Source organism: Neomonachus schauinslandi, chromosome 11, assembly GCF_002201575.2.
Source record: "Neomonachus schauinslandi chromosome 11, ASM220157v2, whole genome shotgun sequence".
NCBI lineage: Eukaryota > Metazoa > Chordata > Mammalia > Carnivora > Phocidae > Neomonachus > Neomonachus schauinslandi.
Window position 1 is genome coordinate 51,206,248 of NC_058413.1, and position 16,216 is coordinate 51,222,463.

The following is a 16,216-nucleotide window of genomic DNA, read 5'->3' on the forward strand; positions in this document are numbered from 1 at the left end:
CTCTCCCTCTGCCTGCTCCCTTGCTTGTGCTCTCTCTCTCTCCCTCTCTCTGACAAATAAAAAAAAAAATCTTTAAAAAAAAAAAGGAAGTCCATTAAAACATAAGTCCTTATGCACCCAAGGAAAATAGGATCATAAAGACAATAGTAAATATTTTCTAGAAAAATATCACTGAATAAATTAATACACAACAGCTATTAATGAAAACTAACTACTACAGAAGAACATATTCAATCTGGCAAATAGCAATGGGTGACAGCTGATAAAAGTATTTCATTATTTAGGTAGTAGCTATGAATCTGGTATTGTTTAAGGGAAATTCTCCCTTAAGAAATATGACCCAAAGTTAACCTTACAAGAACAAATGTACTAACTGCCAGCTAACAGATAATAATTGGAGCAGAATTACCTGATTAAGATTCTTAATATTCCATTATTGCAAAAGGATAAGGAAATGGGTGGAAGGTTTAGGGGGTGTGGTCCCTCAGAAACCCTCATGAGTCTGGATTTATCTCCATTCAAGTGGAGGATGATGACTATGAACTATCTCCTCTCTCAGGATATGAGCATGTGGTCACCCAGATCAAGACATCTGTAGGATCAAAGAAGTTCCTCTATACTGATTCTTGTCCTAAGTTTCCTGACACCCTATTTTTATCTACAGAAATAATGCTTGGTTTTAAGGTATATGCTCCTCTTTTATTCATTCATGTATGTATTCACTCAACAAGTATTTAAATATCTACAAAATGTCAGTGAGTGCAGTGGACAGAATTAGAATTAGATCTGGTACTCTAAGAAGAGACATCTGTCCATAACTCTGGGAAAGAATATATCTAAGTGTAAGTCAACTTGATGAGTTTCATTCTGTTATATGAACAGGCAGTGGCTTTGGCTAGAGTGGGAATAATTCATTACATGAAGACGGCATTTGAAGAGAAGAAAAGAGAAAAAAGTTCAATAAAAAAATTAATGCTTAGAAAATTTGAATTGTGGGACAATGTATAACAAAATAAAATCCATGAGTTTTGTGTCAATGCTTGGACCTCAGTTGGAAGACAAACCTGACTTTTTCACCTGTGACTTCCATGCAAGAACTGGAATATGTACTTACCTTTACTTTCCCTACAAAGGGACTCCTGCCTTGATAATAAGGCTTATGAGTTGTCTAACTGATGGCTTGTTTAAAGTCACAGGAGCAGTGAAAAGGAGGTCAGAAGAAAGAGCCCTGGAGAATAGCAGTATTTTCCAAAAAGACAGTAGCGGCACCTAGTGATGAGACTGCAGAAGCATGCCACTAAGGGAAAATAACCCCCAGGAAAGAAAACACAAGGCTCTCATCAGTTTTTGTCAGACCTCTGATCTCAGAGCCAGGAAAAATGCCTGGCAAAACAGTTTCTAAGAGTATCTGTTAAATGAATGAATTCATTGTATCTGATAACAGTAATAGGCCCTAGACACTTAATATCAGGCATATATTGTGATTCCTGACAGATAGCCCCTTTGAATTATGAATAAAGTTCATAACCATATGGGCATATATTAAAATAGGAGATCAGCTAACATTTTTCTGATTAATCTGGTATTTATCCTTGGTACTATGACTTTGCTCAAAGACAGACCCGGTGATAAAAATAAGTTTTTCTATGTGAAGTTTTAAGGACCTTAAATCATATCCTCTTTATTTTGAAGATGAGGAAGCAGGGTCTCAAGTTAATGCTCTTTTTATTACAGTTAAATAAATTAAGAGACCCCAATGGATTATCTAAGTATCCAAACTAGTCTTCTATGTAATAACAATAGTGATAATGTATTAAATGCCTACTATGTAACAAACAATTTACTTCATTGTATCTCTTTCTCTGAATCCTCTTTCCACTGCTTTGCATGCTTCTAAAGGTCTCTTTTTGAAAGGGAAACAGAGTAGGACTATTCTAAGGCAGGAAACTCCATTAGTAAAGCTTGTGGGAAAAGAATAGCTTTTTTTTTTTTTATTCTATGAGAATTAACCCCCCTTGGGTCTTCTTGCACTAAAACTAATGAGCAAATATTAAATAACTATTCATGGAAAGATATACTTAAATGTCTCTTTCTCCCCAATGGAGAATTCTTCCAAGACAAGACAAGGGCTTGTATGACTTACACATCCTTGTAACCAGGCTACCAAGAACATATAGACTGCCCCTACTACAAAGCTTTGCATCCATCACTATCACAAAATGCACTGGGTCTTATGAGCTCCTTTTTACAGATGAGAAAACTGAAGCTAAGATTAGAAAACCAAGGCTCAGAGGAATCATGTTGCTTTCTCACATTTATCCAACATGACAATGGCAAATCCAAGAATTAAACTCTGTTCTCTCTGACTTCAAATTCTGTTTTGCCACTACTTATTTAAAAGGAATTTAATTTTGGGGTGCCTGGGTGGCTCAGTCATTAAGCGGCTGCCTTCGGCTCAGGTCATGATCCCAGAGTCCTGGGATCAAGCCCCACATCAGGCTCCCAGCTCAGTGGGAGGCCTGCTTCTCCCTTTCCCACTCCCCCTGCTTGTGTTCCTGCTCTCACTACCTCTCTGTCAAATAAATAAATAAAATCTTTAAAAAATAAAAATAATAAAAAATAAAAGGAATTCAATTTTTAAAATATGTTGAATGAACACATGCTCATAACTTCATGACTTTAATGTATATTTTATTACATTGTTTTAAAATTGATATAATACATGAATATATATAATATATGAATTAGTTGAATATGTACTTCCAAGTTCACCAATTTTCTCTGACCTGTTGGTTTCATAAACTATCTGAAGATTGTATAATTCTTGATGTATTTAGAAAAGATTTCAATGCACTAAAACACTGACCTCATGCAAAGAAGAAATCTTGAGTCTGGAAAGGTAGGTCATTTGCTCCTATGCCCTGCTCTTTGAAGAGTCATCCAAGGTGGCAGGAGAAAATCTTTTAAAGCCAGAGAGAGAGAGATATTATCTCAACCTCACAAACTTATGGGCAGAAAGATCCTTCTGTCCTAAGGCTAGGGAAACACTCCCTGATCAGTCCTGTCCCCTTAAGCCAACACCAAAGTTCTCTTTTGCCAAGAAAACTCATAGAGAATACTCAGGTATCAGCTCTCAGAAAAGCAGCCTTTCTAAGGGGCCCAGAAGTTGCCTGGTAAGAGCCATTTTCCCAAAAGAGAATCAAACTCCTAGGAGAGAACTCTACACACCTGTGTCCCACTAACCCTTTGTGCCCTGAAAAGCAGACCATGAAGGGCAATTTCTTTGCAGTCTAGCTTCATTCTTAACTGCACCAAAGAAAAATCCTGGAGATTCCAGGGGTCCAGTCTCATTCAAGAGCTTTCTGACCCCTGAACAGCTAGCTGTAAAGTTTATAAAGGAAAGCTTTGCACAGAGTAAAAGTAAGAGAGAAGTGGCATTTAATGGATCACCCATGAGTTTGCTCACCAGGCATTTGCCAGTGTCACAGAAATCATGACATTGAACCAGGTAGGAAAGGAGTTGCTGAATAAATATATTCACTGAGGCTAGTGCAATAGTATTTGGTTCAGAGCCCATGACTGTTCCTGGGCATTCAGAATATCTTGGGAGTGTTGCTAACTTGTACACAGGCATACAAAATGATAACTTAAAAGAAAGTGATTCAGCAAACAAGCATATGGAAAGATGTTCCGCATCATATGTCATCAGGGTAATGCAAAGTAAAACAATAATGACTTTAGAATGGCCAAAATCCAGAACATTGACAACACTGCCAAATCCTGGCAAGGAAGTGGAGCAACAAGAACCCCCATTCATTGCTGGTGGAAATGCAAAATGGTACAGACACCATGGAAGACAGTCTGGAAGTTTCTTATAAAACTAAACATATTCTTACCATACAATCCAGCAACTGCATTCCTTATATACACACCCAAGGAGTTGAAAACATATCTACACAAAAATTGCACACGGATATTTACGGTAGCTTTTATTCATAATTGTCAGAATTTAGGAGCAACCAGGATGTCCTTGAGTAGGTGTGGATAAATAAAGTATGATATAACCACAAAATGGAGTATTTTCAGTACTAAAAAGAAACTAGCTATTAAGCCCTGAAAAGTTAGGAAAGAAACCTAAATGCATATTATTAAGTGAAAGAAGCCAGTCAGAAAAGGCAACATACTGTGTAATTCCAACTATGTAACATTCTGGAAAAGGCAAATTATGCAGACAGTAAAATGATCAGTGGCTTGCCTGAGGCTAGGGAAGAGTCCTTGAGGAATTAATAGGCAGCACATTAAGGATTTTTAGGGCAGTGAAAATACTCCATGTGATACTATATAATGGTGAATGCATGGTCATTATAAATTTGTCCAAACCCATGGAATGCACAACACCAAGAGTGAACCCTAATGTAAACTATGGACTTGAAGTGATAATGATGTGTCAGTGAAGGTTCATCAATTGTAAGAAATGAACCACTCTGGTAGGGGATGTTGGTAATGGTGGGAGGCTATGGATATGTGGGCACATATGGGAAATCTCTGTCCCTTCCACTCAATTTGCTGTGAACCTAAACTTCTCTAAAGAACTGGGTGTTATACACAACTGATAAATTATTGAACACTACATCTGAAACTAATGATGTACCATACATTGGTTAACTGAATTTAAATAAAAAATTTTTAAAAAAAGAATAGTCTAGGGGCACCTGGGTGGCTCAGTCGTTAAGCATCTGCCTTCGGCTCAGGTCATGATCCCAGGGTCCTGGGATCGAGCCCCGCATCGGGCTCCCTGTTCAGTGGAAGCCTGCTTCTCCCTCTCCCACTCCCCCTGCTTGTGTTCCCTCTCTCACTGTGTCTCTCTCTGTCAAATAAATAAATAAAACCTTTAAAAAAAATAGTCTATTAAAAACAAAAAGCAACTAAAAAAGAATACAAAATTTTGTGAGTCCCTTGTATGTCCCTTGCAATCTTACAAAGGCACTAGGGTGCTCTGATAACGGTCTAAAACTGACACTAATACATTCAGCTCTGTGGTGGAGACATTAACCATGTTTGGCAGACAGCTTCTGTTAAAAATGTGGGTACTCATAAGTAGCCTCCAACCTTTGGCCATTAATACAACCTTACACAATTACTGGCAAATTGAGAGGGTTGGTAGTTTCAAGAACATTAGCTAATTAAACATACTTCTTGGCATAAAAAGCTATGCACCAAGAGGACATTACCTTGCAAAGATCTACTATACAGAAAAAGAGAATGATTTATTGTGATTAGCATTGCTGCAGAGGCCTTAATTATCCTGTTTAATTTTTTTTTTCTTCTGTCACAAGATTCTAGATCCCCAGGAAAGTCTGGAAAGACACAGTTCTTTCCAGGAGTTCGTCCAAAACCTGATAAAATATGCTATCCATTTAGGATCTTTGGGACTAATAGAAAAATAGTCTTCCCACAGAAAGCGCTTCAACAGATGGGGTAGACATTTTCACAGCCCTGGGTAAGTCTGCCATGAAATGACTGAGACTCGGGGGGAGAAAATGCACAATTCAAACAGGTGTTTCCACGATACAGAAGCAAAGGGGGATGCCCAGGCAATTACAGGGATATATATGTGAAAATCTTGCTAGCCATGCTAAGCATTCCAATCTAAAGAGCACTGGTCCATGAGCAGGGCTGCAAGAGATGGTATATTGTTAGAACGTCTGGTTCTTTTCCAGTGCAAACTGAGGGATTTAAACCATTCAATAACCCAAGTTTAATGATTAGTGGACACACAAACAAAGGGCACAATAACCAATGTTCATTCTGTTGATAGAGCGTCTCTTCTAATTGGCCTGTCCCAGGGCTTGAATATTTTGAATACCTTCTCTGCACTCACCTATCCATTTAGAGTTAAAAAGCATTGGTTAAAATCAAAGTATTTAGAACCAGCCCAGGCTCCAAAGCTCAGCTTTGTCACCAAAAGTGTGACCTTGGGCCAATTATGTAACCACTTCACTTCCATTTCTTCATTTTTACATGGGGAAAATAATTATATCTGCCTCATACATTTACTTTTCATAAAAGTGAATGTGACCCACAAAGTGACCCAATATCAATCCATAGAAAAGTCAGCACAGTACATTTTGTACTCATTCATAATAGGTTATTTAATATTTATTGTTATTGCTTGACATTACAATTATTTTTTTCATTAAGATAGCGATCTTAATAAATTAATGTTTAGTGACTGACACGTATCAGATACTATGCTCCAGATATCAAGAAGAAAAGGTATAGTCTCTACCCTCAAGGAGTTCACGTTTCTGACAGGTAAGAGAGCCATCATAGTAAAACAAATCTGATTAGGACATCACCCTGCTTCCAATCCTTTGGCTTCTCAGTTCCCTGAGGAATCTGCTTTGCAGGCCTTTTGGCTCCAACCTAAAAGCACTGTCTTTCCACTCTCTCTGCTTAACCCTATTGAATTTATCTTCAACTCCCTAAATGAAGGAAGGGAAAACTAAAGGGGGGGAATCAGAGGGGGAGATGAACGATGAGAGACTCTGGACTCCAGGAAACAAACTGAGGGTGTCAGGGGTGGGGGAATGGGTTAGCCCGGTGATGGGTATTAAGGAGGGCACGTGCTGCAATGAGCACTGGGTGTTATACACAAATAATGAATCATGGAACACTACATCAAAAACTAATGATGTAATGTATGGTGACTAACATAACATAATAAAAGAAAGATTTTATTTTTTATTGACATAAAGCTTACATTATATTAAAATTAAAATAACTTGTTCTAAGATTTTATGATTTGAAAATTAAAGATAATTTTTTTATATTTTGTATTTTTTTATTATAAGGTATGACTCCCCTCAAAATTGTTTCAATTGAAAGAATTCTTTTTTTTATTCTTATGTTAATCCCCATACATTACATCATTAGTTTTAGATGTAGTGTTCCATGATTCATTGTTTGTGCATAACACCCAGTGCTCCATGCAGAATGTGCCCTCCTCAATACCCATCACCAGGCTAACCCATCCTCCCACCCCCCTCCCCTCTAGAACCCTCAGTTTGTTTTTCAGAGTCCATTGTCTCTCATGGTTTGTCTACCCCTCCGATTTCCCCCGCTTCATTCTTCCCCTCCTGCTGCCTTCTTCTTCTTCTTCTTTTTTTTCTTAACATATATTGCATTATTTGTTTCAGAGGTACAGATCTGAGATTCAACAGTCTTGCACAATTCACAGCACTCACCATAGCACATACCCTCCCCAGTGTCTATCACCCAGTCACCCCATCCCTCCCACCCCACCCCCCAATCCAGCAACCCTCAGTTTGTTTCCTGTGATTAAGAATTCCTCATATCAGTGAGATCATATGATACATGTCTTTCTCTGTTTGACTTATTTCGCTCAACATAATACCCTCCAGTTCCATCCATGTCGTTGCAAATGGCAAGATCTCATTCCTTTTGATGGCTGCATAATATTCCATTGTATATATATACCACCTCTTCTTTATCCATTCATCTGTCGATGGACATCTTGGCTCTTTCCACAGTTTGGCTATTGTGGACATTGCTGCTATAAACATCGGGGCGCATGTACCCCTTCGGATCCCTACTTTTGCATCTTTGGGGTAAATACCCAGTAGTGCAGTTGCTGGATCATATGGTAGCTCTATTTTCAACTTTTTGAGGAACCTCCATACTGTTTTCCAGAGTGGCTGCACCAGCTTGCATTCCCACCAACAGTGTAGGAGGGTTCCCCCTTTCTCCACATCCCTGCCAACATCTGTCGTTTCCTGACTTGTTAATTTTGAAAAGAAAAGATAAATTAATGGAAGCTGAATATTGTGGAGTGTTTTATTTTCCTTTGTTTTTGTTTTGTTTTGTGTTTGTGTTTGTTTTTTAGCTCTCTTGCATTACAGTTCCCTAATATTGTGTTCAGGATGCCTATGGAATAAAACACCACAGTTGTTGACCATGTCCGCAACATTTCCCTAACCTTCTATCATCTCCTCACCCTACCCTCTATGTTACTATCCTCATCCCTAGATCCCTTCAGGAAGTCCTTATTTCCTCAGATCTCATTATAGCAATTATATTTGGCAAGCCTCTCTTGACCATATAGGGCAAGGTCTCAACATCCATTTGATCTACATCGGTGCTTCTCAAACTTGAATGTCACCTAAGTCCCTTAGGTATCTTGCAAAAATGCAGATGATGACTCAGTATATCTGATATTCTACATTTCTCACAAGCTTCCATGTGATGCCAATACTATTGGTTTTTTAGTAGCAGAAATCTATTAATTTTCCTCCTTTAGATAAAGTAACTACAGCACAGTACTGTAATTTCCCACATATTTAATTTTATCCTCCACTAAACTCTGTAACATCTGGGGCAATATCCATTGTGTTCACTGTTATTACACCTTCAAGTCTTACTCAGTAACAGACATATAGTATGCATACAGTATTTTTGTAATGATAAATGAATGCATGAAGAATGTTGATGGAAGCATGTATAAGACATGGTGAGAGCAGAGAGGAATGGGATAAACAGGAGTAATAGGAATAGCCAGAGGAGATGATAGAGAGAGGAGAGTAAGAGCTACGTTTCTTATCCACTAAAATTGAATGGTTAATGTTGGCCAAATTAATAGGGTAGAACTACTGGTAATTCAACATGACTGAATCCAGGAGAAGAGAATGAGACTGTCACCAGACCCTGGAGGGCTTGCAGGAGTTGTAGGACCTTAGTATTTTTTGTAAATAGCAAATAGGTTGTTTCTAAACACAGTTACTGAGGCAGGAACCAGTTTTTGTTGTTATTGTTATTCTTTGCTTGCTTTTAGGTTTGCTTCTACAATTGGATATATTAACCCTCGATTATCTGATTTGCCTCTTGCTCCTGTCTCAGACCGTTTCTTTCAGAACCTACACTATTTACCCCCTTAGAAAACTCTCAGTCCTGAATTCTGTTTTCCCATTTCCTGATTCAAAATGACTATCCACATCAGCTGCTTCATGTGTGAATTTTAAAGGTCATAGCCTATGACCAGATAAAATACTTATTTCTGTGTCATTTAGAATTTTTGTTACCTACATGTTTTACTACTGTAGATAATACTGCAATAAATGTTCCTCTATATAAAATGTGGCCTGTATCTCTATTTTTTCCTCTGGATAAATTTCTAGAAATAGAACATAATGGACCTTTTAAGCCAACAATATACTGGAAAATGCACTTTCAGAAAGTTCATACAAATACCGTAAAACAGGGCTTAGTCCATGATAACACAGCAACATAACACTGTGTACTGTAAGTTTCTTAAAATTTTGTGATTTTATTGAGGGGTATTTTGCTCAGACTTTCAGAAAGTTGAATTGAATTACCAGCTACTGTTCTGCTGGGCTGGCATGAGAGTAGGGCAGTGAGAAGGACTGTAATTTGAAAGTACGAGTACAATGTGTGTCAGTGCTCTACCACTATGCACACCGTTCCATGCGCATGCACCAAGCCCTGGCTCAGAGTATACTATAATATTATTATAACTCTATTGCTGTGAGAAAAAGTAACATTCTTTTGGCAAGGGGATAAATAAACAGAATCCCCAAGAAGTTTCTGAGACTGATGGGAACGCAGTCACTGCCCTAGAATTTGCCCAGACTGGTAGAGAAAATGTTTCCAAAGGTCTCAAGAAGTTCACTGTAAGGAGATATGACAGACCAAACTTCATATACAAAATGTAAGCATACACAGGTGACAGCGTGTTAACATCCAGGCTAGCACATAAGCATGCACACATGCTGTTGGGTTAGAACAATTTGAATTGGAATTAGTGGTAGATGAATAATCATGTGAAGATTCTCTAGCGAATGAGTTTTAAAACCTGAAGGGTTTCCAATAGCCCAAGCTTTAAATAGTGGTTGTCACACTTATTAACTGAGAGATCTAAGTAAGTTACTTATATTCTCTAATCCTTGGTAACTGTAATATAATCAAAGTAATAAGGGATTCTTCCATCAAATTTATTATCTTACAGTTGAGTAGGTCAGAAAACTGATATGAATCTACTGAGCTAAAATCAAGGCATCAACAGGGCTGCATTATTTTCTAGAGAGCATAAGGAAGAACAATACCCTTGCCTTTTCTCCTTCTAGAGATTGCCCACATTCCTTGGCTCATCTCCCTCGCTCTGCCATCTTCAAAGCTAGCAATGGTGGATCAAATCCTTCTCAGGCTGCCACTTCTCTGGGTCTCCACTTTTAAGGACACATGTGATTAGAATGAACCCACCCAGATGATTCAGGATAATCTCATCTCAAGGTCTTCAAAGTCAATCACATCTGCAAAATCCCTTCTGCGTGTTAACGTAACATATTCATGGGTTCCAGGTATTAGGACGTGGACATCTTTGAGGGGTACTATTTTCTCTACCAAAAGCACTTCATAATACCTTGGGCACAGAATGCATGATAAAGTGTTGTTGTTACATTATAAAGAATAAAGTATTTCAGGCCAAGATATTTTCTGTGGTGAAACAGACTGGGTGGTAGGGAGAGATAAGGGTGGAAGCAGGGAAAATAGTTAGGAAACTACTGAAATTATCCAAGTAAGAGATAATGGCGACTTGGAAAAAGGAGGTATTTTTGGAGGTGATGAAGAGTGATTACATTCCAGTTATAGTTTCAAAGATATTAGGATCTGAAGACTTATATGCAGAGTGTAAGAGACAGAAATCAAGGGTAGATTTCAAGACTCATATGCTCTAGAGTGGTCCAGTAATGGTGAGACCATCTGAGGATCTAAAGGGACCATAAGTAGAGAAGATGGACAGTCTATAGCAATTTGTGGGCACTCTATTTACTGAAGACTAGAGAGAGCAATTGTCGCCTCTTTTCAGATTGCATCATTGGCCAGATCCATCACCCATATACTCAAAGTCCTTAGTACAATATAAGGTCCTCAAAATTTAAACACAAGTGGGGAGAATCTCAAATTATTGTTGTTAGTTTCCTTCCAGTTAGTGGTCTGGGATTCAAAACATAAAATAGGTTAAATTATGAAAAAATAAATAGAAATGTATTTTCTGCACACCTAATTGTAGACTGAGATTTTTACCTATGACATTCTCCAAGTACTTGGTTCATGCCTCTAAGAGAACATTATCATTCATTATCAGTATTGGTAATTATCAGTTAACTGTGTGTTTCTAAACTAAACCAAGAGACCATGGACAGTAAGAACTGTGTAGTACCCCCCTTTTTTTTAATCTCCAGCAGTTAGCATGATGTTTGGAATATAGGATAGTCTTATGCAATATTTACTGGATGTATGTATAGATGAGTAAATTATTTTTTTTCCTAGTCATAAGAGACAGTCTGCTAAAAAGCACAGACTAATGAAACAGGACTGCCATAAATAGTAATAGATGCTAACGAGTTACTGAGTGGAATGTGATTTGCACTCACCAGAGGAGATTCCTTTTAGCAATTTAGTATAATATTTCATTTTTTTTAAAGATTTTTTATTTTTTTATTCATGAGAGACAGAGAGAAACAGAGGGAGAAGCAGGCTCCCAAGGAGCGGGAAGCCCGATGCGGGACTCGATCCCAGGACCCTGGGATCATGACCTGAGCCGAAGGCAGACGTTTAACCATCTGAGCCACCCAGGCGCCCATAATATTTCATTTTTTAAAATACTCTTTAGGGTGACTGCTTAGGGGCATGGGATTTCTCTTTGCAGTAATAAAATTTTCTAAAAGACCATGATGATGCCTGTACAACTCGGTAAATTTACTATAAACTATTGAATTCTACATTTTAAATGGGTGAATTTTATGATATGTGAATTATGTCTTAAAATTATTTTTACAAAAAAACACTTCAATAAAAGGGCACAAGGACAAAAAAAAATTACATCAGCCTATAAAGCACATGACCACAATAAGTAATTGCGTAATGGAACAAACAGACAAAGACTGTATAAGGCAAAAGAAGCCTTCTGGGAACCACCATACCCCTGGAGACACAGTGAGTGACACCACCAGCAGAAATGGGCCTCTCAGCTCTGTGCCTGTCTCCATTCAGGCTGGAACAAGTCTCCTCATAAACTCAGTCCTCCCCCTGGAATCTGAAGTCTCCTCAACCTTCTGAGTCAGCCTGAGAGGGACAAGCAGAACTGCTGTACAAACTCTGTAAGTAAAACCGTTTTGTTCGATGAAAGACTTGACTCAGGTGAGCCAAACTTTCTTATCCACAGGAAGAATTTCCTCACAATATTCAGAATTAGATAAGATAGTGAGATGGTGGGCTGAGGTGGACAGCAGAATTTATAGAATTATTTATTCTCAGGAAACCTGCAGAGAAAGGGCATTTTGTCTGCCCCATGTGGTTTGCATAGTTTGTGGTTTGTTAAGCAAATAGCTTAATCATTTATATATAAGTTATCATAGTTAGTGGTTTGGTGCTTGAGAAAACCAAAGAGGTTGTCAGGAGCTGAATAACACATTTCTAAGCCCAATTATTCTTACTAAAACTTTAAAAAAATACCAATTTTGAACACTTACTGCATGCGAGGCACTGTATTAGGTGCAGTATATAGTCTACCTTATAGATGAGGAAACTTGATCAAAGAAAGTTTACACTACTTATACATGAAACCATAGTTTTGGGGAGCATAGTGTGGGAATTTTTTTTTAAAAATTGGGTTTAAAATCCCAATTCTGACATTCACTAGCTGTGTGTGATTCTGAATATGTTTCATAACCTCTCTCATACTCGGTTACCAGAAAAGAGGAATCAAAGTGAATTTAGTAATACTTGCCAAATGATGTTGTAATAAGAATTAAAAGAATGTTTCTCAAATGCTTAGCTCTGTAACTTTCACAGAACAAATTCCAATAAATGGTAGCTGTTGTTATGAGTAATATTTTTTATTATTGCTACAAAAAGTCTCAAAACTAGTTGGTGTCTAAGCAAGGACCTGAACCTAGATCAGTCACATGTTATAGCGATGCCATTATCAATGGCTTGGACAATTTTGATAATGCTATATAGTTGTTCAGGAGTTAAAGACATAGAAGCCATAGCTCATAACAGTTCAATGAAAGAAGAGCATCACTGTGATCTGGGAGGACAGGAAAATTAATTAGGAGACTATAGCTTATCTCTTACAAGAGAAAAGGAAGGTTGTACATGGATTGGAGAGGATGGATTGAACAGATTCCAGGGCGATAGCAGCACAGAGTAGTTTGGGGGAATTTTAGTACCTCCCCCTGATAAATCCATTAGTCCCCCTTTATTCTTTGATATGAACAGGTAAGTCTGTTCAATTAAGGAAAGCACAATGAAGTACAGCTTCAAGCACCCACTATGAACCACATTGCTATTACTCAGCCCTCAAATAGAAAACTCTGGATTCTCTAGTTTTTGACATTTTAAAAGTAAAATCAATAAGTATTTAATGAACATTGGTATGTAGGGGATGAGAGAGAGGGAGAAGAGTGTGTGTATGTGTGTATGTGAGGGCAGTAACTCTGATTAGATGATTTGTTAGTTTGATGTCATTTACAGACAAATGAGGCATAGGAGAGAGAGTCGGGTTTGGAATGGGGGAAGGAATGAGATCCATTTGGCTCATATTGTGATTGGGGTATCTGAGGGATTATGGATGGGAGTATGCCTCAAGGGTAGATAGGTCATTCATTTTTTTCCCACTGGCACTAAGCAGAGAGCTTTGACCTGTTCTCCAAACTGCTGCCCATTAGTTTTTCAAATTGCCTACTTGATCACCTCACTCTAGTTCCAGGATTCATGACTGCCTTCAAGTTTCAGCCCAGACATTTTGCCATGGCTTCAAAGATCCTGTTAACTTTTGAAATATAGAACTCAGGAGAATCTATAATTAGATTTCAGATTCTCATGTCATCTGAATATAAGTGCTATTTAAAGCTGTGGGAAAAACTAAGCTATTCCAAGGAGAGTATACCAGAGAGAAGAAAAAAACAGGGGCTTCTTTCTATGAATCATGGATCACTGCATCAAAAACTAATGATGTATTGTATGGTGACTAATATAACATAATGAAATAAAATTAAAAAAAAAAAAACAGGGGCTCCTTGAAAGAAAAGGATTCTTAAAAAACACCACAACTGAAAAGACAGAGCAAAAATACTGTTCAATAAAGAAATTAAATAAAAACACAGAATAACTACACTGAAGCTAATGAAGGAGAAAGTGCCTAAAGAAAAGGTGCTTAAAACTGTGAAAATTTGAGGGCGCCTGGGTGGCTCAGTTGGTTAAGCGACTGCCTTCGGCTCAGGTCATGATCCTGGAGTCCCTGGATCGAGTCCCGCATCGGGCTCCCTGCTCGGCAGGGAGTCTGCTTCTCCCTCTGACCCTCCTCCCTCTCATGCTCTCTGTATCTCATTCTCTCTGTCTCAAATAAATAAATAAAATCTTTAAAAAAAAAACTGTGAAAATTTGAGATGAGAGAGAGGAAAACAAATCTGAAGATAAACTTTTGGACTTGGTATTTAGAAAGTCATTGGTGACATGAGTTGGAGAATTTCCTGAGAGTCATTAGAGAAAGAACCCAGATTATTACTGAAGGTGAAGGGATAATAAACACAGGCAGACTGTCCTTCAAATAATGTGTTTTGTCATTATAAAAGATAAGGCAGGAAATTGAGAGAGAAACAGGGTTTGTCTCTTATTTCCCATACTAACAAAGCACAGGGGCCAATTAAGAAAGATGGTCAATATATCTTAGTTGAATTGAATGTCATGTTGAAAACATCTATATAAATGTGTGGGAAGCTTTCATTAATGGTTTGGGGTATAACTTGAGAACTGAAGCTGCAGAAAGGGAGCCACTGGTACTACCTAAGATACTAAAGAAGGAAAGGAATTTTGTTAGGGTTAAGGGAGAAGAAATGAGAATGATTTGTTTAGTTATTCATAAAATATTTGGAAATGCCTAGCTCTTGATGCTCTGCAACTAAAATTGAAGTTCCCTCTCCTTTCCATGGAATGAAAGGTGTTCATGTCCTGGCCCAGCTGATTTCTCTTGCTCAGCTCCCACATCACCCAGTATCATATTTAAGGCTCCAGCATTTTAATTTTGTTGTAGTTGTCCAACCAACCCTGTTATTATTTCATTTGGTTTCTGCTCATGTTTTTATCTATGTCAAGAACACCATTTTCCTGCTTTAAATCCTTGTAAACTCACATCCACCCATCAAAACATTACACAGTTCTAATTCATCTACTCAGTTAAGAGTTCTTGGAACTAATTCTTCTTGACACACACAGACACATTCATGTATACACACACTCAGAATCTGTCGCTCCAAACTATCCTGTCTTATCACTTAGAAATACCTCATCCAATGCACTCTACAGCTAGAGGTATTTGTCTCTGAATCCTCTTATATGCAGTGTGCCTGGCATGTAGTAGGTGTTCCCCAAACTGGTAATTTTTCATTTTCATAGGAGTCACTGGGCTCTTATTAAAGATACAGTTTTCAGCCTTAAAAAGATGAGGTGTCGACAACCTCTCTGGTTTTCTCAGGCACCAAACCACTGTCATTTTATTTGCTTCATATCCTTACTGCTGACACAATACCCAGTGAGCTCCCAGTTTGATACTGAAATGAACTAAGCATTGGTGATGGGTGATCAAGAGCTTAGATGGAGTTATTGGCTATGAAAACCAATAAGGAATCTTCTATGTCTGCACCCAGCATGGATGAGGAGAGGGTACAGGAAGACACAGTTGTAGAGCAATGGAAAGGAAGGAATTTGAGGGAGTTCTCTTCTGCCAGACTCAACTCAGATCAGTTCAGCCTACACATTATGTTTTTCTTCTGATCCCTCAACAAGAAAGGGAAGGGAAAAAACTGACAAGAATGAAAATGTGTAATGAATAAATTGTTTAAATTAATAAAATAATGTAAAGGGAGCCATGAAGAAATTAGGATGAAAGAGAAATTGTTCCAATAACAATTTTAAAAAAAGATCTCTTATGAAATTTCCTAGCACTCAATAACAAAAGCTACACCTCAATCATTGCACGTCATAGCGACAAGCATCGTGAAAATCTTCATGACAGCTAGACATAAGTGACATGTATGGAGGCACTCTGCACCCCCAGAACCCTTTTTTGTCATTCACCACTGGACCCTAGATGTTGAAGTTATTTATAAACGGTGCT